The sequence below is a fragment of the Cydia pomonella genome, chromosome 1 (assembly GCF_033807575.1).
Source record: "Cydia pomonella isolate Wapato2018A chromosome 1, ilCydPomo1, whole genome shotgun sequence".
Lineage (NCBI taxonomy): Eukaryota > Metazoa > Arthropoda > Insecta > Lepidoptera > Tortricidae > Cydia > Cydia pomonella.
In genome coordinates this window covers 2,607,601-2,625,081 of record NC_084703.1, presented here as the reverse complement: position 1 = coordinate 2,625,081, position 17,481 = coordinate 2,607,601, and the positions used below count along the sequence as shown (strand labels likewise).

General features: G+C 36.2%; 1 protein-coding gene across 4 annotated transcripts in view; it reads right to left on the bottom strand.

Annotated features, from left to right (window-relative positions):
* LOC133526503 (adenylate cyclase type 5-like) overlaps positions 1 to 8,580 on the bottom strand; it is a 472,750-nt gene extending 464,170 nt beyond the window's left edge. For 2 of the 4 annotated variants that reach the window (XM_061863171.1, XM_061863191.1), the window contains exon 1: positions 7,884 to 8,580. The gene's annotated coding sequence lies outside the window, so the exon portion shown is untranslated. The remainder of the gene's footprint in view (positions 1 to 7,883) is intronic. The other 2 variants (XM_061863199.1, XM_061863207.1) reach the window with 1 other exon arrangement.
* Between the last annotated feature and the right edge of the window lie 8,901 nt (positions 8,581 to 17,481).

Sequence of the window (17,481 nt, the reverse complement as noted above, 5' to 3'; positions counted from 1 at the left end):
AAAAGGCGAGTGGCGTGAGTTACAATGTGAGCCGGAGCCGAAGGCGTAGGCGAACATTGTAAAGGAATACGCCACGAGCATTTTTTGACCTACTTATACAACGTTGCATACAATACTTTTCCTACGAGTCAACAAAAATAAATCTTAATTTAGGCAAACAAAGCAAAAGTATATAGCCAAGACGCGCGAGCATAATACCTTGTTGCGCGCCCAGCCCGCCCCGGGCCGCGGCCGGCCGGTCAGCGACACCTTCTCGTAACTCATGAGGCCTTGGTACTTGCTACATATGCTAAATTAAATTTTTGGACAGTTTTTTCTCGATTTTGGCCACGGTAGCCTACGGAGACTAACAAGCAACGCTGAGCGGTCTTCGTAGTCTATGGGTGTTGCTATATTATGGGTGTCACATGCGTGTTTCTGACTTATGAAGTAATTATTTTTACTATGCAACCAAATGAATATTTTGTAAGTTGGCAGCAATGCACTTAGTTTGTTAGGTTGGTAGCCATTAATCGCAGTAACGTTATAGCGATTAAAAGCACAAGTGCTGTTATGAGGAATAGACAATATAGACTTTTCTTGAAACCTTTTATGTATGTTGTATGTTCTTATATTCGTGTTAATGAATGCATAAATGACAGATAACAAACAGTAGAGGAGTAGGATAAAGTACTTATAGTATGTTGCTTAAACACAACAAAGTATTTCGTATTACTATAACAGTACCCCTAGTGTAACTGTGATCGACATCATAACGTGACGAACGCGTTTGCGTTAAGTGTCATTTTGTATAGGATTTTGAGTTTCCAAAACGTCCCGCTTGGCGCGCTCTTTCGAAATTCAATACAAAATGAGACTAAACGTAAACGCGTACGTCACGTTTGGAAATCGAATTTATTTACACTAGGGTTACCGTAGTACTCGTAAGTGTTCATTGTGCTGTCATGCTGACGCCACTTACGCCAGGTGGTTAACGTGACATTGACCATTTATGTACATACGAGCGTACGTGTTACATAATGTTACAGATGTGTGCGATGAAGATCAGGCACTGATAGTATCGGGTGGGCATTTTTAGAAAAAAAACGGAGGTTGAGAAAAGTAACAATATTTAGGTAGGGTCACGGCGGAAACAGTGACAGCTCGAACAGTCCCCCAGATAGGCGATATTTCTCGCGTTGAAATTAGGCTGAGCGACCCACTGTACAAAGTATTAAATATCGACACGGACAAAGTGCCAAAAATATGTATACACGACCTTAAAGTACCTGGATTTTTTATGCCGAGCTACTGACTTAATTTATATATAGTTTTTGAAGTGGAAACTTCTTTAGCGGCGCTGTGCACTTTTTGTGATGGGGAAGAATGTTAAACTTGCGTCAGGTCACGTGACCGATAGATTGAAAATTCGTAAGACGGACACGTGACATCATGGTGACGTGCAAATTGAATGTCATCGAAGCCTGGTTACTTTTGAAAAATCGTATCTCATTCAAGTGTGACATTTTATTTTCTTCATAATACAGGGTGGCCCAAAAAAACGTTCACAAAGATTTTTTTAAGTTTTAATATTAAATACTTACATAACTTATTCAATACAACTTAAAATTAAAAATACAGCCTTTTTTATTTAAGAAAAATCAATTGTCTTCAAAATAGCCCCCTTTGGCTTTAATGCACAAACGCAAACGTTTGGTAAAATTTTCAACGATATGCCGCAGCTCCTCCATGGTTATTTTTGCCCACTCCTGGGTAAGTTTCGCTTTTAAAGCGTCTACACTCTTGTGTTTTGTAGCACAGGCCCTTGTTTCTAAGATAGACCACAAACTATAATCCATTGGATTTAGATCAGGTGAGTAGGGCGGCCACTCTTTCGAGCTTATGAACCCTGGAAAATTGTCTTTACACCACTGCTGCACACTTCGGGCCCTGTGAGATGGAGCAGAGTCCTGCTGGAATATCCACGGCTGGTTGCCGAAATGTTGTTGACTCCAAGGAAGAACTACAGCTTCCAGAATATCTCTCCTGTATATTTCTTGGTTTATTTTTACACCCTTTTCAATAAAAATGAGAGGAGTTTTGCCTGTAGAGCAAATACCACCCCAAACCATAACTGAATCCGGCTTTTGACGATGGGGAATGACTGCGACCTCTCCGGGGCGACTAGAAGAGTAAATTCTGTCATTTTGGTGATTGTGGGCCTGTTCTATACAAAAAAGTTTTTCATCAGTAAAAAGGATATTTTTCCATTTTTCAGTAGCGGCACGTCGCGTAATCAAACGGCATCTCTGTAGACGAACTTTTTTATCTTTATCTTCTAGAAGCTGAGCTTTACGTAGCTTATATGCCTTTAATTTTAGATCATTAGCGACAATACGTTGGACCGTTGATCGACTTACACCCAGTTCCCGAGCCATTTTTCGCACTTTGGTCCGTGGATTACGACTAAGCCGTTTTTTTATAACATTTCGAAGCCTCGGAGTCCTAACAGTCCTCTTTCTTCCTCTTCCTGGGCGGTCAGCAAGATGCCCGAGTTCATTATACCGCCCAATAGTCTTGGACACCAGTTGACGACTGACACCGAGCGATCTAACTATCTCACACTGTCGTTTTCCCGCTTCGTGCAAGGAAATTATTGCTTTACGCTGCGTAGACATCATAAAAACCAAAAATATTCATATAATTCAAACAAGCTATTATTCATAAAACGTTGCCAATATGTGTAAGAATGTAACAGAAAATGAACCGAATTCGTTTGGCGTTCCAAATTCAAAAATTTTACTTTTTAATTTTGTCAACGTAATTTTGGGCCACGGTGTAAAAGATAAAGAGGTTAATCTTCATAACGGTTAAGGAGGTTAATCTTTGTTAATTGTGTTGTATTGTATCTTTGTGTCGTTGGGTGTCCATGATTGTAGATACTCAAATTTGTCCTTACCAGAAAGTACAGTAACAGAAAAGAAGAGTGATTGTTTTACTTAATATGATGGTGAACGATTCATTAACATTTATTGATTGTGTAGGCTGTAGTCCTGCTCACGTCTCATGCATTACTCTGTACGAGTCAGGGATCGGAAACCGGTATTTTTTGTATGGGAACGAAAACGGTATTTTTTCGTTCTTTGTTAATTATTTCATTTCTAATTGGGCAATCTAATAATACGAAGTCGTTATCTAAAAACACAACCGAGTCCTATATTTGGAGTATAAAATAAACCGAAATATATGTTTATTTCAAAGTTTTTCCAAAAAACCGGTTCCGATCCCTGGTACGAGTATATGTTATATTATTAACACTAAAATTTTTCATTTCAAAATATCTTCCACACTCAAATTTATTAACGTAGGTATAATAGATAATTATCTCTTTTTATAAAACTGCTACTCAATTTCTCCAAAATATCGAAAATGCACAACGTTAATATTCAAGTTTTCAGTTCTGCCGGCACTCCCGAAGTGCAACCCAATTTTTTTAAATTACTCAGTTACTCTTGTAGGTTAACTGGAAAAGATCCCTTATAGGGATAAATTAAATTCGCCTTTGTACTTATAAGGTAGAAGTACTAGTGCTCGACGCTGCACTAGTCACCAACATGGGCACTTTATTTCATGGAGATATAGGTTAAATTTGAACAACGAAGATTTTTCTGTATTCGAACTTAATCCTTGTCACTTTGACATAAAGTGCCCATGTCGAGTACTAGTGCAGCGTCGAGCACTAGTACTTCTACCTTACACATTATAAAGTGTCTTTATTTAGTCACCTGCAATAATTCACGGGCTGAATATATAGGTCATACTGAGCAACTTACTATGGGATTAACCCCGAAATCACAAAAAAAACTCTCCCATAGAAAATATTAAGGTCAGAGATCCAAAATGTATGAAACAACCACTACAATCCGTATGAGTACAATCTGAATCTCTTCAAGGCTAGGGTAAATAGGTATCTCATAGGTAAGCGTGCTCCACCGTAGACCGCATCATCACTTACCATCAGGTGTGATCGTGGTCAAACGCCTGCCTATCCTCCATAAAAAAAAAAACACTTCGTAATTGTGTATTGCAGGTGATGAAAGATAAAATTGTACATGTACAAGGCACAGTGTACCTGGCCTATATGCTGTAAAAAAAATCCTTCAATAAAGTGTTTACTTACTTACTTAAAATTTGGGTTGTTTCGACAACCAACAATTTCTTTTTATCGTTAATATTCCGTGTTTTTTAAGGTTAGAATTTTTCTAACCTCGAAATTAGTGATAATTATCTTTTTCTGCATGTACGGCACCATGCCGCAGGGGGATAGTTTTTAGTATTTTATTTTAAGTATATTATTATTTCTTTGTAGATCTAGGTTTTAAGTTTTGTAGTTTAGATTTTAGTTAAAATTAAACACCTTATATTTAAAACATGTATGCAAATAAACGCTTACTTTTTCTTTCGAAATGCTAGGGTCACTATTGTATCTAATATTGCGATAAAATAATATGTAAACGTGTACAAATTGTACACGTACGTAAACGTAGTGCGGTACAATAGGATGTAAATCTAGTGCATAATTACTCTGAATATATTTTGGTGGGAAAAAGATACCACTACTTTTGAGGTTATAAAATTTCTATGAATCTAAAAAAGGACTATAATTTTGTTAAGAATTGGCTGGTTTGCAGAACTTCTCATCTGAGCGAAATAATAACAGTTAATTACGAAAATACCATACCTTTTCGTAACTCAGAGTAATTTTTTTAAGTCATAATAATAAATAATCATAAAAGACTTTTATTACCCAACTATAAATGATACAATAATATAGAGTTTACATAATATTGTTATTATTTTACAATATAAAAATAATAAATTAAAACTAAGTTTTTAAATTCTTTAAATGTGGGTTTGTCCATTTTTGCACGTAAGCCTCATTCATGTTACACTATAGTTTTTTGTCGGCCGCCAAACTGGCCTAGACTATGCCTGCCTGATCGGGTTTTTAAGTCATTCTTACTGTGAAATTGCGCTTAAGTATATTCTACAGAAATTCTACCTACTTATCTAAAAAGAATATTGAGTCTTCCGAAAAAAAAATCGATAACAAAATACATATGACTTTAAATCAAATCACTTTGTTGCCAAAACATGATGGTACAAAGAAAAGCAATACAAACAATACATAAAGTCTAGGTTAGGTATGTACTAACGTATTCTAGATTAAGTACTAACTTATTATCTAATCTAATTGGTAATCAAAATTAGCAAGACGTGTTGGCCGTGGGTACCAAGCTCGGCATATGCTAGACTGGCGTCCAGCGATGGTTTTCAGTTTGGCCCCTTTTTGTTGAGGTCTGACGAAGTATTTACTTGTTGATCTTTTCACGTCTTTAAATTGATAAGACCTTTCGTAAAGCCCTAGGTTCGAATCCTTGTCCGCATCAACGAGTTCACGAAGACGTAAAAAAATAACCTTTCTGACACTTAGCACCGGGTTTTCTCAGAAGGAAAACGTCTCGAGGAAAATAGATCGCTTTAATCTAACAAGGCCTTTGTTATTCCCGTGTTGTGAATAAGTGGCTGATTTATTAGTAAATAAATAAATAAATATACACGGATCGACCTAAAGATAAATATAGTTTATTTTACAAGTAGGCATATCAAAATGCGCTTATGGACGTCAAAGCTACACCTACGCCGGCTCTAACCCCCACACCTCGAAAAAATTTACTGAGGAAAATTTAAATCCCTCCTAAATTGGTTAGGGTATTCCAATGGACCGGCAAGAGACTCGGCCTAGCCCAAAACTAAGCAAAGCTTGTACTATGGTTAATAGGCAATGATAAATATACATAGAAAACAACTTGACTCAGGAACAAATATCAATTCCCATATCGGGAGTCGAACCCGGTACCATTGGCTTCATAGGCAGGGTCACCCACTAGGCCAGACCGATCACCTAATTTGGTACGATTATATACTAAAGACTACGCCAAATCTTGAGATTAGGTCGACGTACAGATTTAGGTAGCATTCTGTACGATTTAAGTGCACTTTAACCGGACCCGGACCCGGGTACGTCCTTAAACTACGTCCAAAAGAGAGGTATGGGCATTGTGAATATCATCTCGCTTTGTGTGGACAGCACAGCGGATGTCATTCCAGATCTAGAGCAGAGCCCAACTGGGGAAGTACCTCCACCTTACAGAAAACCGCAGCCAAATAACACTAGACCCTGCTCATAGTGTTGTGTTCCTGTCGGTGAGTAAGGTTGCCAGAGCTCAACGTGGGGGAGGGGGGTTGGGTCGGCAACGCGCATGTAACTCCTCTGGAGTTGCAGGCGTACATAGGCTACGGAGACTGCTTACCATCAGGCAGGCCGTATGCTTGTTTGCCACCGACGTAGTATAAAAAACAAAAAACAAAAAGAAAACCATATGTCCTACTAAATCTTCCTCGAAGTTACGAAATAGTACAGTATTTTCGTAACTTTACGGAAAAAAGCATAATATATTGGGATTACGTATTTATAAAATAGTTTCGAAATCAGAAAAAAATCGACAGCGAAAAATAAATAAAAGAAATATGTGTGTAAGTATCTTCCACACATCTCATTGTGAAGTATCGCTAAATCAACACTGCTGACACTTGGAGACTTATACATCTCTAAAGAATTTTAGTATTTTATGGTTTTATTTTTTTATCATAGTTTTTTTTGTGTAATTTGACATTTAGAGACAGTATACATCTCTAATAAAGTATTTATTATTTCATAGATTCGATATTTGTAATTGTTTTTTTTTTTTAATTTATTATTTGTAAAAATGGACATGTAAAAGTGCCCCTGTGGCCTATTTGCTGAATAAATGTTTGATATTTGATCAAACTTTTATTTTTTAGTTTTTTTTATATGTATTTAAAAAAATACAAATTTTCCTTTGAATATTAGAAATCTTCATCAACATTTCCAACCACGCCAAGCATGTCCTGACTTGGATAAAAGTAATTTCTCCACTAAACAGCTGTCTATGTCTAATCCCTAATAATAGTTACCTTATCCTGTCCATAATTTTATTCCAGGCAGGCAAAATTGGGCATGGTAGGCGAAGTTGGGCAGCAGTACATACTTAGGACTTTATAATTGACCGAAGCGTTAGCGAAGGCTTCCGTTTCAACTCGGGCATTTTGCTTTCGTCGTGAAATTTTGTGAACAGATTCTATGATTAATTTTTTTTACGCCAATACATTTTTTGGAAAATTTTCAAAATGTGGAAATAGATATAAAGAATTGTGAAAGACCATTGTGAGCTCACACAAGTAAATTTCACTTCTAACGCGAGAACAGGGCCACTAATTTCAGTATTTAATTTAAACCAAGCATACTTATTTCCTTGCCCAGCTCACATTAATCTCGTCCCTCTCTACAATAGCCAAAGAAAAAGGGACAAAATACTTTTGAAACACAGTGGCCTTACTAGACAAGTCAGCTGTGACTAAACGCAAACAAAGTGACAGATTCGGCAGAATTCACTTCAGGGCCTCGCTTTTTAACCTGAACATGCCAAATTCGACTCTTTTCATATGTACCTACGGTTTTAGAGAACGCATACGAAAGTTGGCTCAAAGAGATCACATTGCACGATCTGTATTTAAAAATATTTTATGCTTAACGTGTTATTTAGTTTTTTAATTTCATTATATAAAAGCATCTCTCGAGCCTATGGCAGTCATTGAAATATATAAAGTAACACCAAATATTTAAGCTTCAAATCCCCTTAATTCCAGTCATTTACCCTCCGTTAGACTTCAAGTTTTAACATAACATAAAATATTATCAAAGGATTTACATAACAATTAAACTAATTTAAAAAACCCACAATCGCTCAGCTAAATCGTACCTGAATCGATAAGATGAGTAAATTTGTTTAACAGCACATCACTGGCGCGTGCGTCCGCGCTCGCGACAAAACCACTACTGATAACAATGATAACCACCTGAGCAACCTAGAAATCTATCTCTCTCACCCTTATTTACATTTGAACACGTTAGAAAAGGATAGGCTTCAGGCGCCCGCGCCGTGACGTCACGAAATACGTAAGAGTATAGATACAACCCAAAAGCGAAAGGTTTTAAGTGATTAGTGTTTGAGTGTAAGTTGTGACGTTTTGTATCGATGTTAGTGTAGTATCGTGGAGATGTTACAGGGAACTGAAAGGTGGTATTTGGTCTGGTGTTTGCGTGAGCAAAGTGACATTTTGGTCATGTTTCGATGTCTGTTTGACCGCTGGTTATAGTTGGAGGTTTCGGTCGTTGGTTTCAGGTTTCATAGTAACGATGTAATATTTTATTGTATGCAATGATCTATTTAATTTGATCTTGCGCTAGCTTCTGATTTAATATATTTTAGATTTAACGTTTGGGTACGACCATTTTTTGGAATATCTACTTACTAATAATATGCATAAATCCAAATTAATGTAGAATTCTAAAAAAGATAAAAATAGGCTTGAAAATAACTACATTGACGAAGTACATTTTAAGATTTTTTTATTAGTGTCACTTGAAGTCGAAGTTTTTTTTCATAATTGTACGTTTTTATTATTTATTAATAAATTATAATGGAAAAAAGCATGAAAAAGGTTTGGCAAAATTATCTACCGTGTGGAACCGTAACTTCACTTTTGAAGTAAAATATTAAATTAATATTTTAAATAAGAGATCCATTGTATTAACAATAACGAGCGCGGTGTTCAAATAGTTTTAGAGTAAAAAAAATTAAATTCTTAAATACCTTAACTTCGCCAGCTCGCCACTAGATGCTCCCAACTTCGCCTTATATTTTTTTTTATAATGAAAAGTATACTAAAGCTTTTACTTAATTATTAAACGTTTATGGCACAATTTATAGTGTACCTAATTACAATTTAATATTATATATCGTGTCATGCCTTGACTTGTAATGTCATGTTTTTAAAGGTTAGATTTGACAAATCGTGAATGACACGAGCTATGCCTCTCACTTCGAATGATGATACTCCCTATGACAGTTAATTTTTAAGTACAGTACAAGTAATATCTCGGTAATCCGACACTTTCCGGTACACCCAATAATCCGGTACTAAAATAATCGCTTGCATCATTCCATGACCAAATTTACTACGTGCGTTTACATTCTTACTCTTGAATTTCATTATAAACTCCTAAAATCAGGATAAAATTATAATTTTCTTATAATTTAGGATATTATAGCATAGTGTAATGCTCTGACACAGTAAAAATCACATACACATAATAAGCAGATTCGCTCTAACTTCCAGTTATCCGAATTTTCCAGTATCCAGCTCTCTTGTGTAAGCATTAGTGACGGATTAGTGAGATGGTACTGTATCCGATTAACTGTTACATTAAATGTTTATACACATTTTTTTGGAATATAGTACATTCATTTATTTAGAAATAGAACATTTAAGTGATAAAAATACGATAACACTTTATTTATAGCGTTTTAAATGAAGCTTAACCAAACGAGACTTGAAAGAACTATTATAAAGACCATTATTCGACGCGAGAAGGCGAAGTTATGAGCTACAAAAGGCGAAATTAGGGTGCGTAGTTTTGTCAACATTTATTATTACTGAACTACATCAATGATAGCGGGGGTTGAATATAAATAAATTATATACATTATTGTCATTGTCAGGAAATACTTTATTTTTTAGTTATGACGGTTATAACCTATAAAATCTACATTGCTGCTCTAGGTAATAAATGTATTAATAGGGTAATATTATTAATAGTATCCTCTTAAGATTAAATTGACTAATACGTTGAAGTGGTTCCATGGAAGACAGGCAGTCGGCTTATTCTCAAGTGTATTTGGTAGATAATAGTAGTTTATGCAACTGTAGCATAATGTTTTTTTATACTACTTCGGTGGCAAACAAGCATACGGCCCGCCTGATGGTAAGCAGTCTCCGTAGCCTATGTACGCCTGCAACTCCAGAGGAGTTACATGCGCGTTGCCGACCGTAAACCCGCCCCCCCTCGTTGAGCTCTGGCAACCTTACTCACCGACAGGAAAACAACACTATGAGTAGGGTCTAGTGTTATTTAGCTGCTGTTTTCTGTAAGGTGGAGGTACTTCCCCAGTTGGGCTCTGCTCTAGATCTGGAATGACATCCACTGGCTGTGCCCTACCACACAAAGCGAGATGAAATTCACAATGCCCATACCTCTCTTAAACTTATGATAAACATTACAAACCACTGAAAATAACTGAATTTACAAGCTTATATTTAACTTGCAATGTATGTATGTAGGTACATTACCGACCAATAATATATCACCTTTCTGTTTATTGTATGAACACGTATATAATAGTCCTCCTCATCGTTTTCGATGACGGCGACCCCAAATAAACACATTATGGACGTTGTCTAGCATGAGCCCTAATGTGGCTGGCCAGGCCGAACTTGCTCTTAAATACTCTATTGCACGCGTGACAATAAAGTTGGCCAGCTGCGTTGAACGTGTACACGTAGGAGGGCTTAGGTCTCTCTTCATCAAAACATTCGAAGATAACCGCCTCACTAGCCTAGACATAAAACGCCAGTTACGGAAAGACAGACCTAAGCCCTCCTACGCGATGACCACGTATAGAGTAAACAATATAGGTTATTTTGGAGATTGTATAATTTACAAGTAATCTTATACAAATATATGTTGAATATCGTAACGAAATACTGTGAATTACAATAGGGGACTCAGTTTCTTCTTCCTCGCATTGTCGCGTTATTTTGCCACGGCTCATGGGAAGCCTGGGGCCCGCTTGTCAACTAATCCCAAGATTTGGCGTAGGCACTAGTTTTTACGAAAGCGACTGCCATCTGACATTGGTAAATATCAAATGATATTTCGTACATAAGTTTCAAAAAACTCATTGGTACGAGCCGGGGTTTGAACCCGCGACCTCCGGATTGCAAGTCGCACGCTCTTACCGCTAGGCCACCATCGCTTTCTAATAGAAGACTCAGCATATAAAAAAAATCTCTTATAAAAAAATGATGTTGATTATTTGTAAAAAAAAACCTCTATCTAAAAACCATTACATGACACCGATTTTAGTCATCGCTCGTACAAAGGATTACTACTAGACTACCTAAAGTAGTGAGTTGGAAATAAATTACACATACAAAGGCACTGTACTTACCTACTGTACTGTTTTTTTAACGGAGTGGAAATGCATTCACGCACGGTGTGTGGGACTCGCCGCTCCTTTGCCCTCTTCTGGCAAGAAGGGGTGGGGGATTTGGCTCTAATAATTGGTTGGCTATAGGAACTGTGATAAAACAACGCAACCTAATTGTATTTGAAGTTTTTAGAATTGTCTCGATGAGTATTAATAGTTGCCTGTGGAAAAAAAGTACAGTCAGCGAGCAAAACTATTATCAAAAATGATTTTTTAAATATAGAACTTATTTCTGTTGTGCCAAACTCTATAAACACCTGTTTACCAGTTTGTCACTACAAACACACGATACTTTAACCACTTGACTGTAATATTGTAATACACATAGTTATTTACACATTCACCAGCTACCTTAATACACCCAATCACAGTAACAACAGCAAATGAGACTGGTAAACAGTTACAAACACATGTTATGACTGTAATCTTGTAATACACATAGTTATTTACACATTCACCAGCTACCTTAATACACCCAATCACAGTAACAACAGCAAATGACACTGGTAAACAGTTACAAACACACGATACTTTAATAATTTCACTGTAATATTGTAATACACAGTTCTTTACACATTCACCAGCTACCTTTATACACCCAACCACAGTAACAGCAGCAGATGACACTGGTAAACAGTTACATATACACGATACTTTAACCACTTGACTGGTAATATTGTAATACACATAGTTCTTTACACATTATTGCTATTATATAACTGCTCATCATTAAGTTTTGTTTTCAATATAAGTAGTGTGCTTAACGGCTCAAAAGCTCAACATGTACTTCGTCAGACCTCAACGAAAATGGGCCAAACTGAAAACCAGCGCTGGTCGCCACTCTAGCATATGCTGAGCTTGGCACCCACGGCCAACATGTCTTGCTTTTGAACACCTATTAGATTAATTAAAACAAGAAATATTACTTTGCTAATCCGCGAGAAAATAACGTGTTAGTCAATCAGTGCTAACCCGTTATACTTACTTGCGTATTTTTACATGCAATTAATGTTCCCACCCTCCCACCGCAAAAATAAATACGCAAATAAATATAACAACCCACCACCAAAAATACAAAACTCGACACGTGTTTCGCCTCTCTACGAGGCATCCTCAGGAGATGCTGGAGATGTTGACGGTCTGACACCCGACAACTGACTGAGCTGTCTAGAACGGTCGGCCATATTTATACCTTGACCAGGCCGACCGTTCTAGACAGCTCAGTCAGTTGTCGGGTGTCAGACCGTCAACATCTCCAGCATCTCCTGAGGATGCCTCGTAGAGAGGCGAAACACGTGTCGAGTTTTGTACTTTTGGTGGTGGGTTGTTATATTTATTTGCGTATTTATTTTTGCGGTGGGAGGGTGGGAACATTAATTGCATGTAAAAATACGCAAGTAAGTATAACGGGTTAGCACTGATTGACTAACACGTTATTTTCTCGCGGATTAGCAAAGTAATATTTCTTGTTTTAATTAGCATGGATTTCCGCAAAGTAACGCCTGATTCTATTAATTACCTATTAGATTAGACAATCTATTTTTCACGTCAGCAGCTCGAATACGGGTAATTTGCTGCTTAAAAACAGTGAGCAAAATCGCATTTAGCTCACCGAGTGAGACAAAATAACATTCAAGTGATCTTTAGATTCGAATGTCATTTCAACGTGCGGGGCCTAATACAAGTTCGAAATATTTGGATTCTATTGTTTTTATCCCTTTCACGTCATTAGCAAAAAAAAAGAGACAAAAAAGTGCATACTTACGTAATTCAACGGTATATTGACGGTTTATAATAAACCCCCGACCAGGTCAGACCGCATCGTTCCAAAACACCCTACGAGTCTTCATTCGTAATAATTAGTTAATGAAATAAAAGTTTAAAATTTAATAAAAACACCATATTTTACGTATTTTATTATACAATTTTATTATACATTGTTTTGAACAATGAACTTATACAAATTTACGCAATTGTTTCGCAGTACATAATTCTACTTAACTACTTTTAACGATCTCTACTATAGTTGACAAATAGTAGTATCCGCAATTCGGACCGGATCTTACAAATACAAATACAAATACAAATACTTACAAAGTTTTTTATTTACAAAAAAAGTTGTCGATTGAACTGTCAATTGATGTTCGTTAATTCATTATTTTCGTATTATTTTATTGAAATTTCTTTCGTTTTGTTTTATTGCGGTAATTAAAGTTAATTGTTAGAATACCTTCAGAAAACATGAGTGAAATAGTGATCCGTCCGTCTGGATTTCATTTTTTCAGGTTGTATTTTTGATGGCTGACTGACGTGAAAAATTTTGTGTACTACACGAGATCAAAGTTATTTACATCTCGTGCGCTTTTGAGTCCCTTACTACGCTCAAGATTCTAACTTAGATTCACTCGCTACGCTCGTGAATCTATTAAAGAATATTTCGCTTGCACGGGACTCAAAACAAGCACTCGAAGAAATATCAAATTTTGCTCTCTTGTTGTACAAATAACTATATCTATTGTACCATCAACGTATCATGTCTTGGCAATAAAGTGATTTGAAGATTTGAAGTTCTTTACTGACTTCTTGCATTCCGTTCTATTTTTAAACGACTTCAAGATTTTGATTCTTTATTTTGACTGATCATAATTGCATTTTTATTGGCAAGTATTGACGGGTGGGCGGCATGAGGATATGAAAATATGACGTTTACACTGTAAACTTTTACGTTTACACAGAACTTATCGTTATCGTATCTTATTCTTCGTATCGGGCCGTCAGTGTGTTAACCCTTTTACAGGCATAGCACGATTTATCGACCACATACGCACCAATATAATTTCAACCTTAGCCATCGGATTTAAGGTTCAAATTAGATTGCACTTTCGGAAAATGATACTTGTCTTAAAATGAATCACCAAAGCTGGATTAATGGGAATATATTTGTTTTTTTTTGGGAAAACCTTGTACATTGGTGGAGCCTGGAAAAGGGTTAAAATAGATGAACATATGAAACACACCTTATATCCTTTACGAGGGCGTTGCTCGCCGCCATCTTTAGCGCCCTTCGTTACTCCTCGCTTGACATTCACACTCGGTGGCCTCACCTGCAACACAATTGATAACACTGATGTAAACTTCCACGATTTTCACACACTATCAACAACAAACATTGCAAAAATCCATTGACATATATCTAAGGCCTTATGTTTAATAAGAATGGTGCTAGTTCAGTGGTGTCACTCACGATTTCAAGCCAATCGTGCAGTATTAAGATTGCTGGTGACCTTAAACAATCGTTCAACAATTGTGAACGAATTCAAAAATAGCTCCTTATCCAAGCAAATAGCAATTAAACCAAATGTTTAAAACACATCTAGGTAAACCACGAAGAACAAACGATAGCGTGTTCTATTCTACAGACAGAGACATCTTCCGGAGAATTGGTTAACTACCTGCAATAATTTACGGGCTGAATATCTATATATTTACTACAGTGACACACGCTAAACTCGCTCTTATTATCTCAGTGGTGCTCAGATAATTTTGGACACCCCACACGTTTAAGAGGCTGTCAACACCCAATGTCCTTGAAATTGATGTTACTTAAACAGTTTTTTAAGAAAGACTATTTGTTTTAGTCAAGTAAGAAAAATATATGTTCATATTAATTATATTTCAAAGACCGTGGTTGTACTCGATACATGATTGAACGAAATCGGCTCGATAGAAAATAATTGCAAAGATTGGTCTTAAAATCACAATTAAACAGTTCTATGTCTTTATTGTTTTGACTTATGGGTCTGCAATTAAAATCACAATTTCAAAACATTTATATCTAAACTGTGGTTGAGTAAAATATTACACTAATAATCCACTTTATTTATTTAAATATTTTTCTTATTATTCCTTTGCCCAGGCCCAGTAACATGCGACAGTGCTATCTCATTTACTCCGATACAAATAGACAGTGTGCGCGCTTTAGGTATTGACAGCCTCTTAACTACTTCTGGTGGAGATTGTACATATCATGCCATTATTGGACATTCAGGTTTTAATACAAGCACTTAGTTAACGGCACCAAGCATCGAACATTTAAGAGAAAATTTGGAGAGTTTTTGATATTTCACCGACACCTGTAAAATTTCTACCGCTTTACGCTTTGAAAGTTGAATTTCCAATCCGTCCTTTATGTTTTCTATGCATTTAATGAAAGCTACTCAATCAATGGTGGTGGTTTCAATATTATTAACCAATTAAAACTGTGTTTTTTTGCTCCAGTCACGGAATAACAAATACCAATTGAAAATTAAACTTAAGCAGCTCTTTGGCTCTTGTTTATGGTAAAATGTTGCCAGCGATTATAAACTGATGGTAAATACTTGTTTTACAGGATTTGTCTATACCCCGTTATATAGTTCCCCGTCGCATGGCAAGAAAGAACCCACGAGTCATCGGCCCAACTTACTATTAACACCTACCCGCCGATCTGAGAAACGCGCCGTGTGATGAAACATTTAAGCGCAAATTGAGAAACCTTTTGTTGGATAGGGAGCTCGCATGAACTATAGAAGGCAGCACAGGAGCAGTCAGATTTTTGGCGCGAGGCGTAAATGTGATGTTATTGTTCCAATGCAGCCCACAAGATGGCAGAACCTACTATGCACAAGAACACATGTGACGTGTAAATTTACATGTTTATTGTTCCGATTCAGGCCAAAAGATGGCAGACCCTCCAACGCGCACGGTCCCTATAACCCTCTGTACTCTGTAAATGAGTACATGGAATTGAATTTGTAACGACATATGTTATTTTATTATCTCCTTTATTTATTTATTTTCTTTATTATTAAATTGTGTGCATTTGTATTTTAAACATGACATATTGTTCTTTTTGTAATATTTTTATCTTTATTTGACATTCCCACGACAATTCCAAATTAATATTAAGTTAGTTTATCTTTCTTTGCACATGACGATCCTTATTGGGAGACACAATAAATTTATTATTTTTATTATTATTATTTATAATGTAATGTTTGACGATCATGATGAGAAGATAAACATACTTTTGATGAAAGTAGCAAATTTATAGTATAATTGACGTATTGATGACGACCGGTTTGGCCTAGTGGGTAGAGACCCTGCCTACGAAGCTGATGGTCCCGGATTCAAATCCTGGTAAGGGCATTTATTCGTGTGATGAGCATGGATATTTGTTCCTGAGTCATGGGTGTTTTCTATGTATTTAAGTATTTATAAATATTTATATATTATTTATAAATACTCGTTGTCTAAGTACCCTCAACATAAGCCTTATTGAGCTTACTGTGGGACTTAGTCAATTTGTGTAATAATGTCCTATAATATTTATTTATTTATTTATAATTTTCATCGTGAAATAAAGAAATCTAATCTACCATTCGATTACTGGTGCCTGTTTCATTATAGGGGTATTTACTATAGTTCTAAAATGTCGTAACATGCATATTTATTTAAGTAATATTTATAAACAGATGCGATTGTTGACCACCAGCACCACACACATGAAAAGTTAATTAATCGTTGTGAATGGATAATATTTCCGAGCATGGAACTATTTTCTGAATATCCTGCCCTACCCTTGTATTCCTTAATGAATGTTGTAGCCATGTAACACAGACTAATGAGGGTTAGTATGAACAATTCCGACAAACTTGCCATCTCATACCTTAGCATAATAAATCTACTAGAGTCGGACCAGGATAAGTCGGCAGTGATTTTGACAGCCAAGACAGTGAAAGTGTTATTTGAAATGTCAAACTTCTATTAAACTATGACATTTTAGAGGGAAGAAAAGCTTTGCGATCCTAGCGAAATAACGGTACTTTTTCTATAAAATTCCATTTCGGGAGAAAACGGTTTCCACGAACTAAGTAAATATTAACAAATAACTTTGATTTTGATGTCGATCGCTTCAGCTTAATATACACTAGGCTTATAGGTAGGTTTTGCTTTAAAACAAAAAAAACACTTGCACCGTCTGGACTATCAAAATCACTGCTAACTTAGCTTGGTCTGGCTCTCAACAGTTAATCAGCTACTCTCACAGGCTTCAATAAATTAACGAAAGCAGAAACATTACTATACAATTATTTCATATTCCATGTTACAATTCGGACTTAACACCATAGATTAGTATGTATAATATTACTGTTAACACTATTTTTGCAGCAACAAAATTCCGTTACCTACTTATTTCACAGTTTGT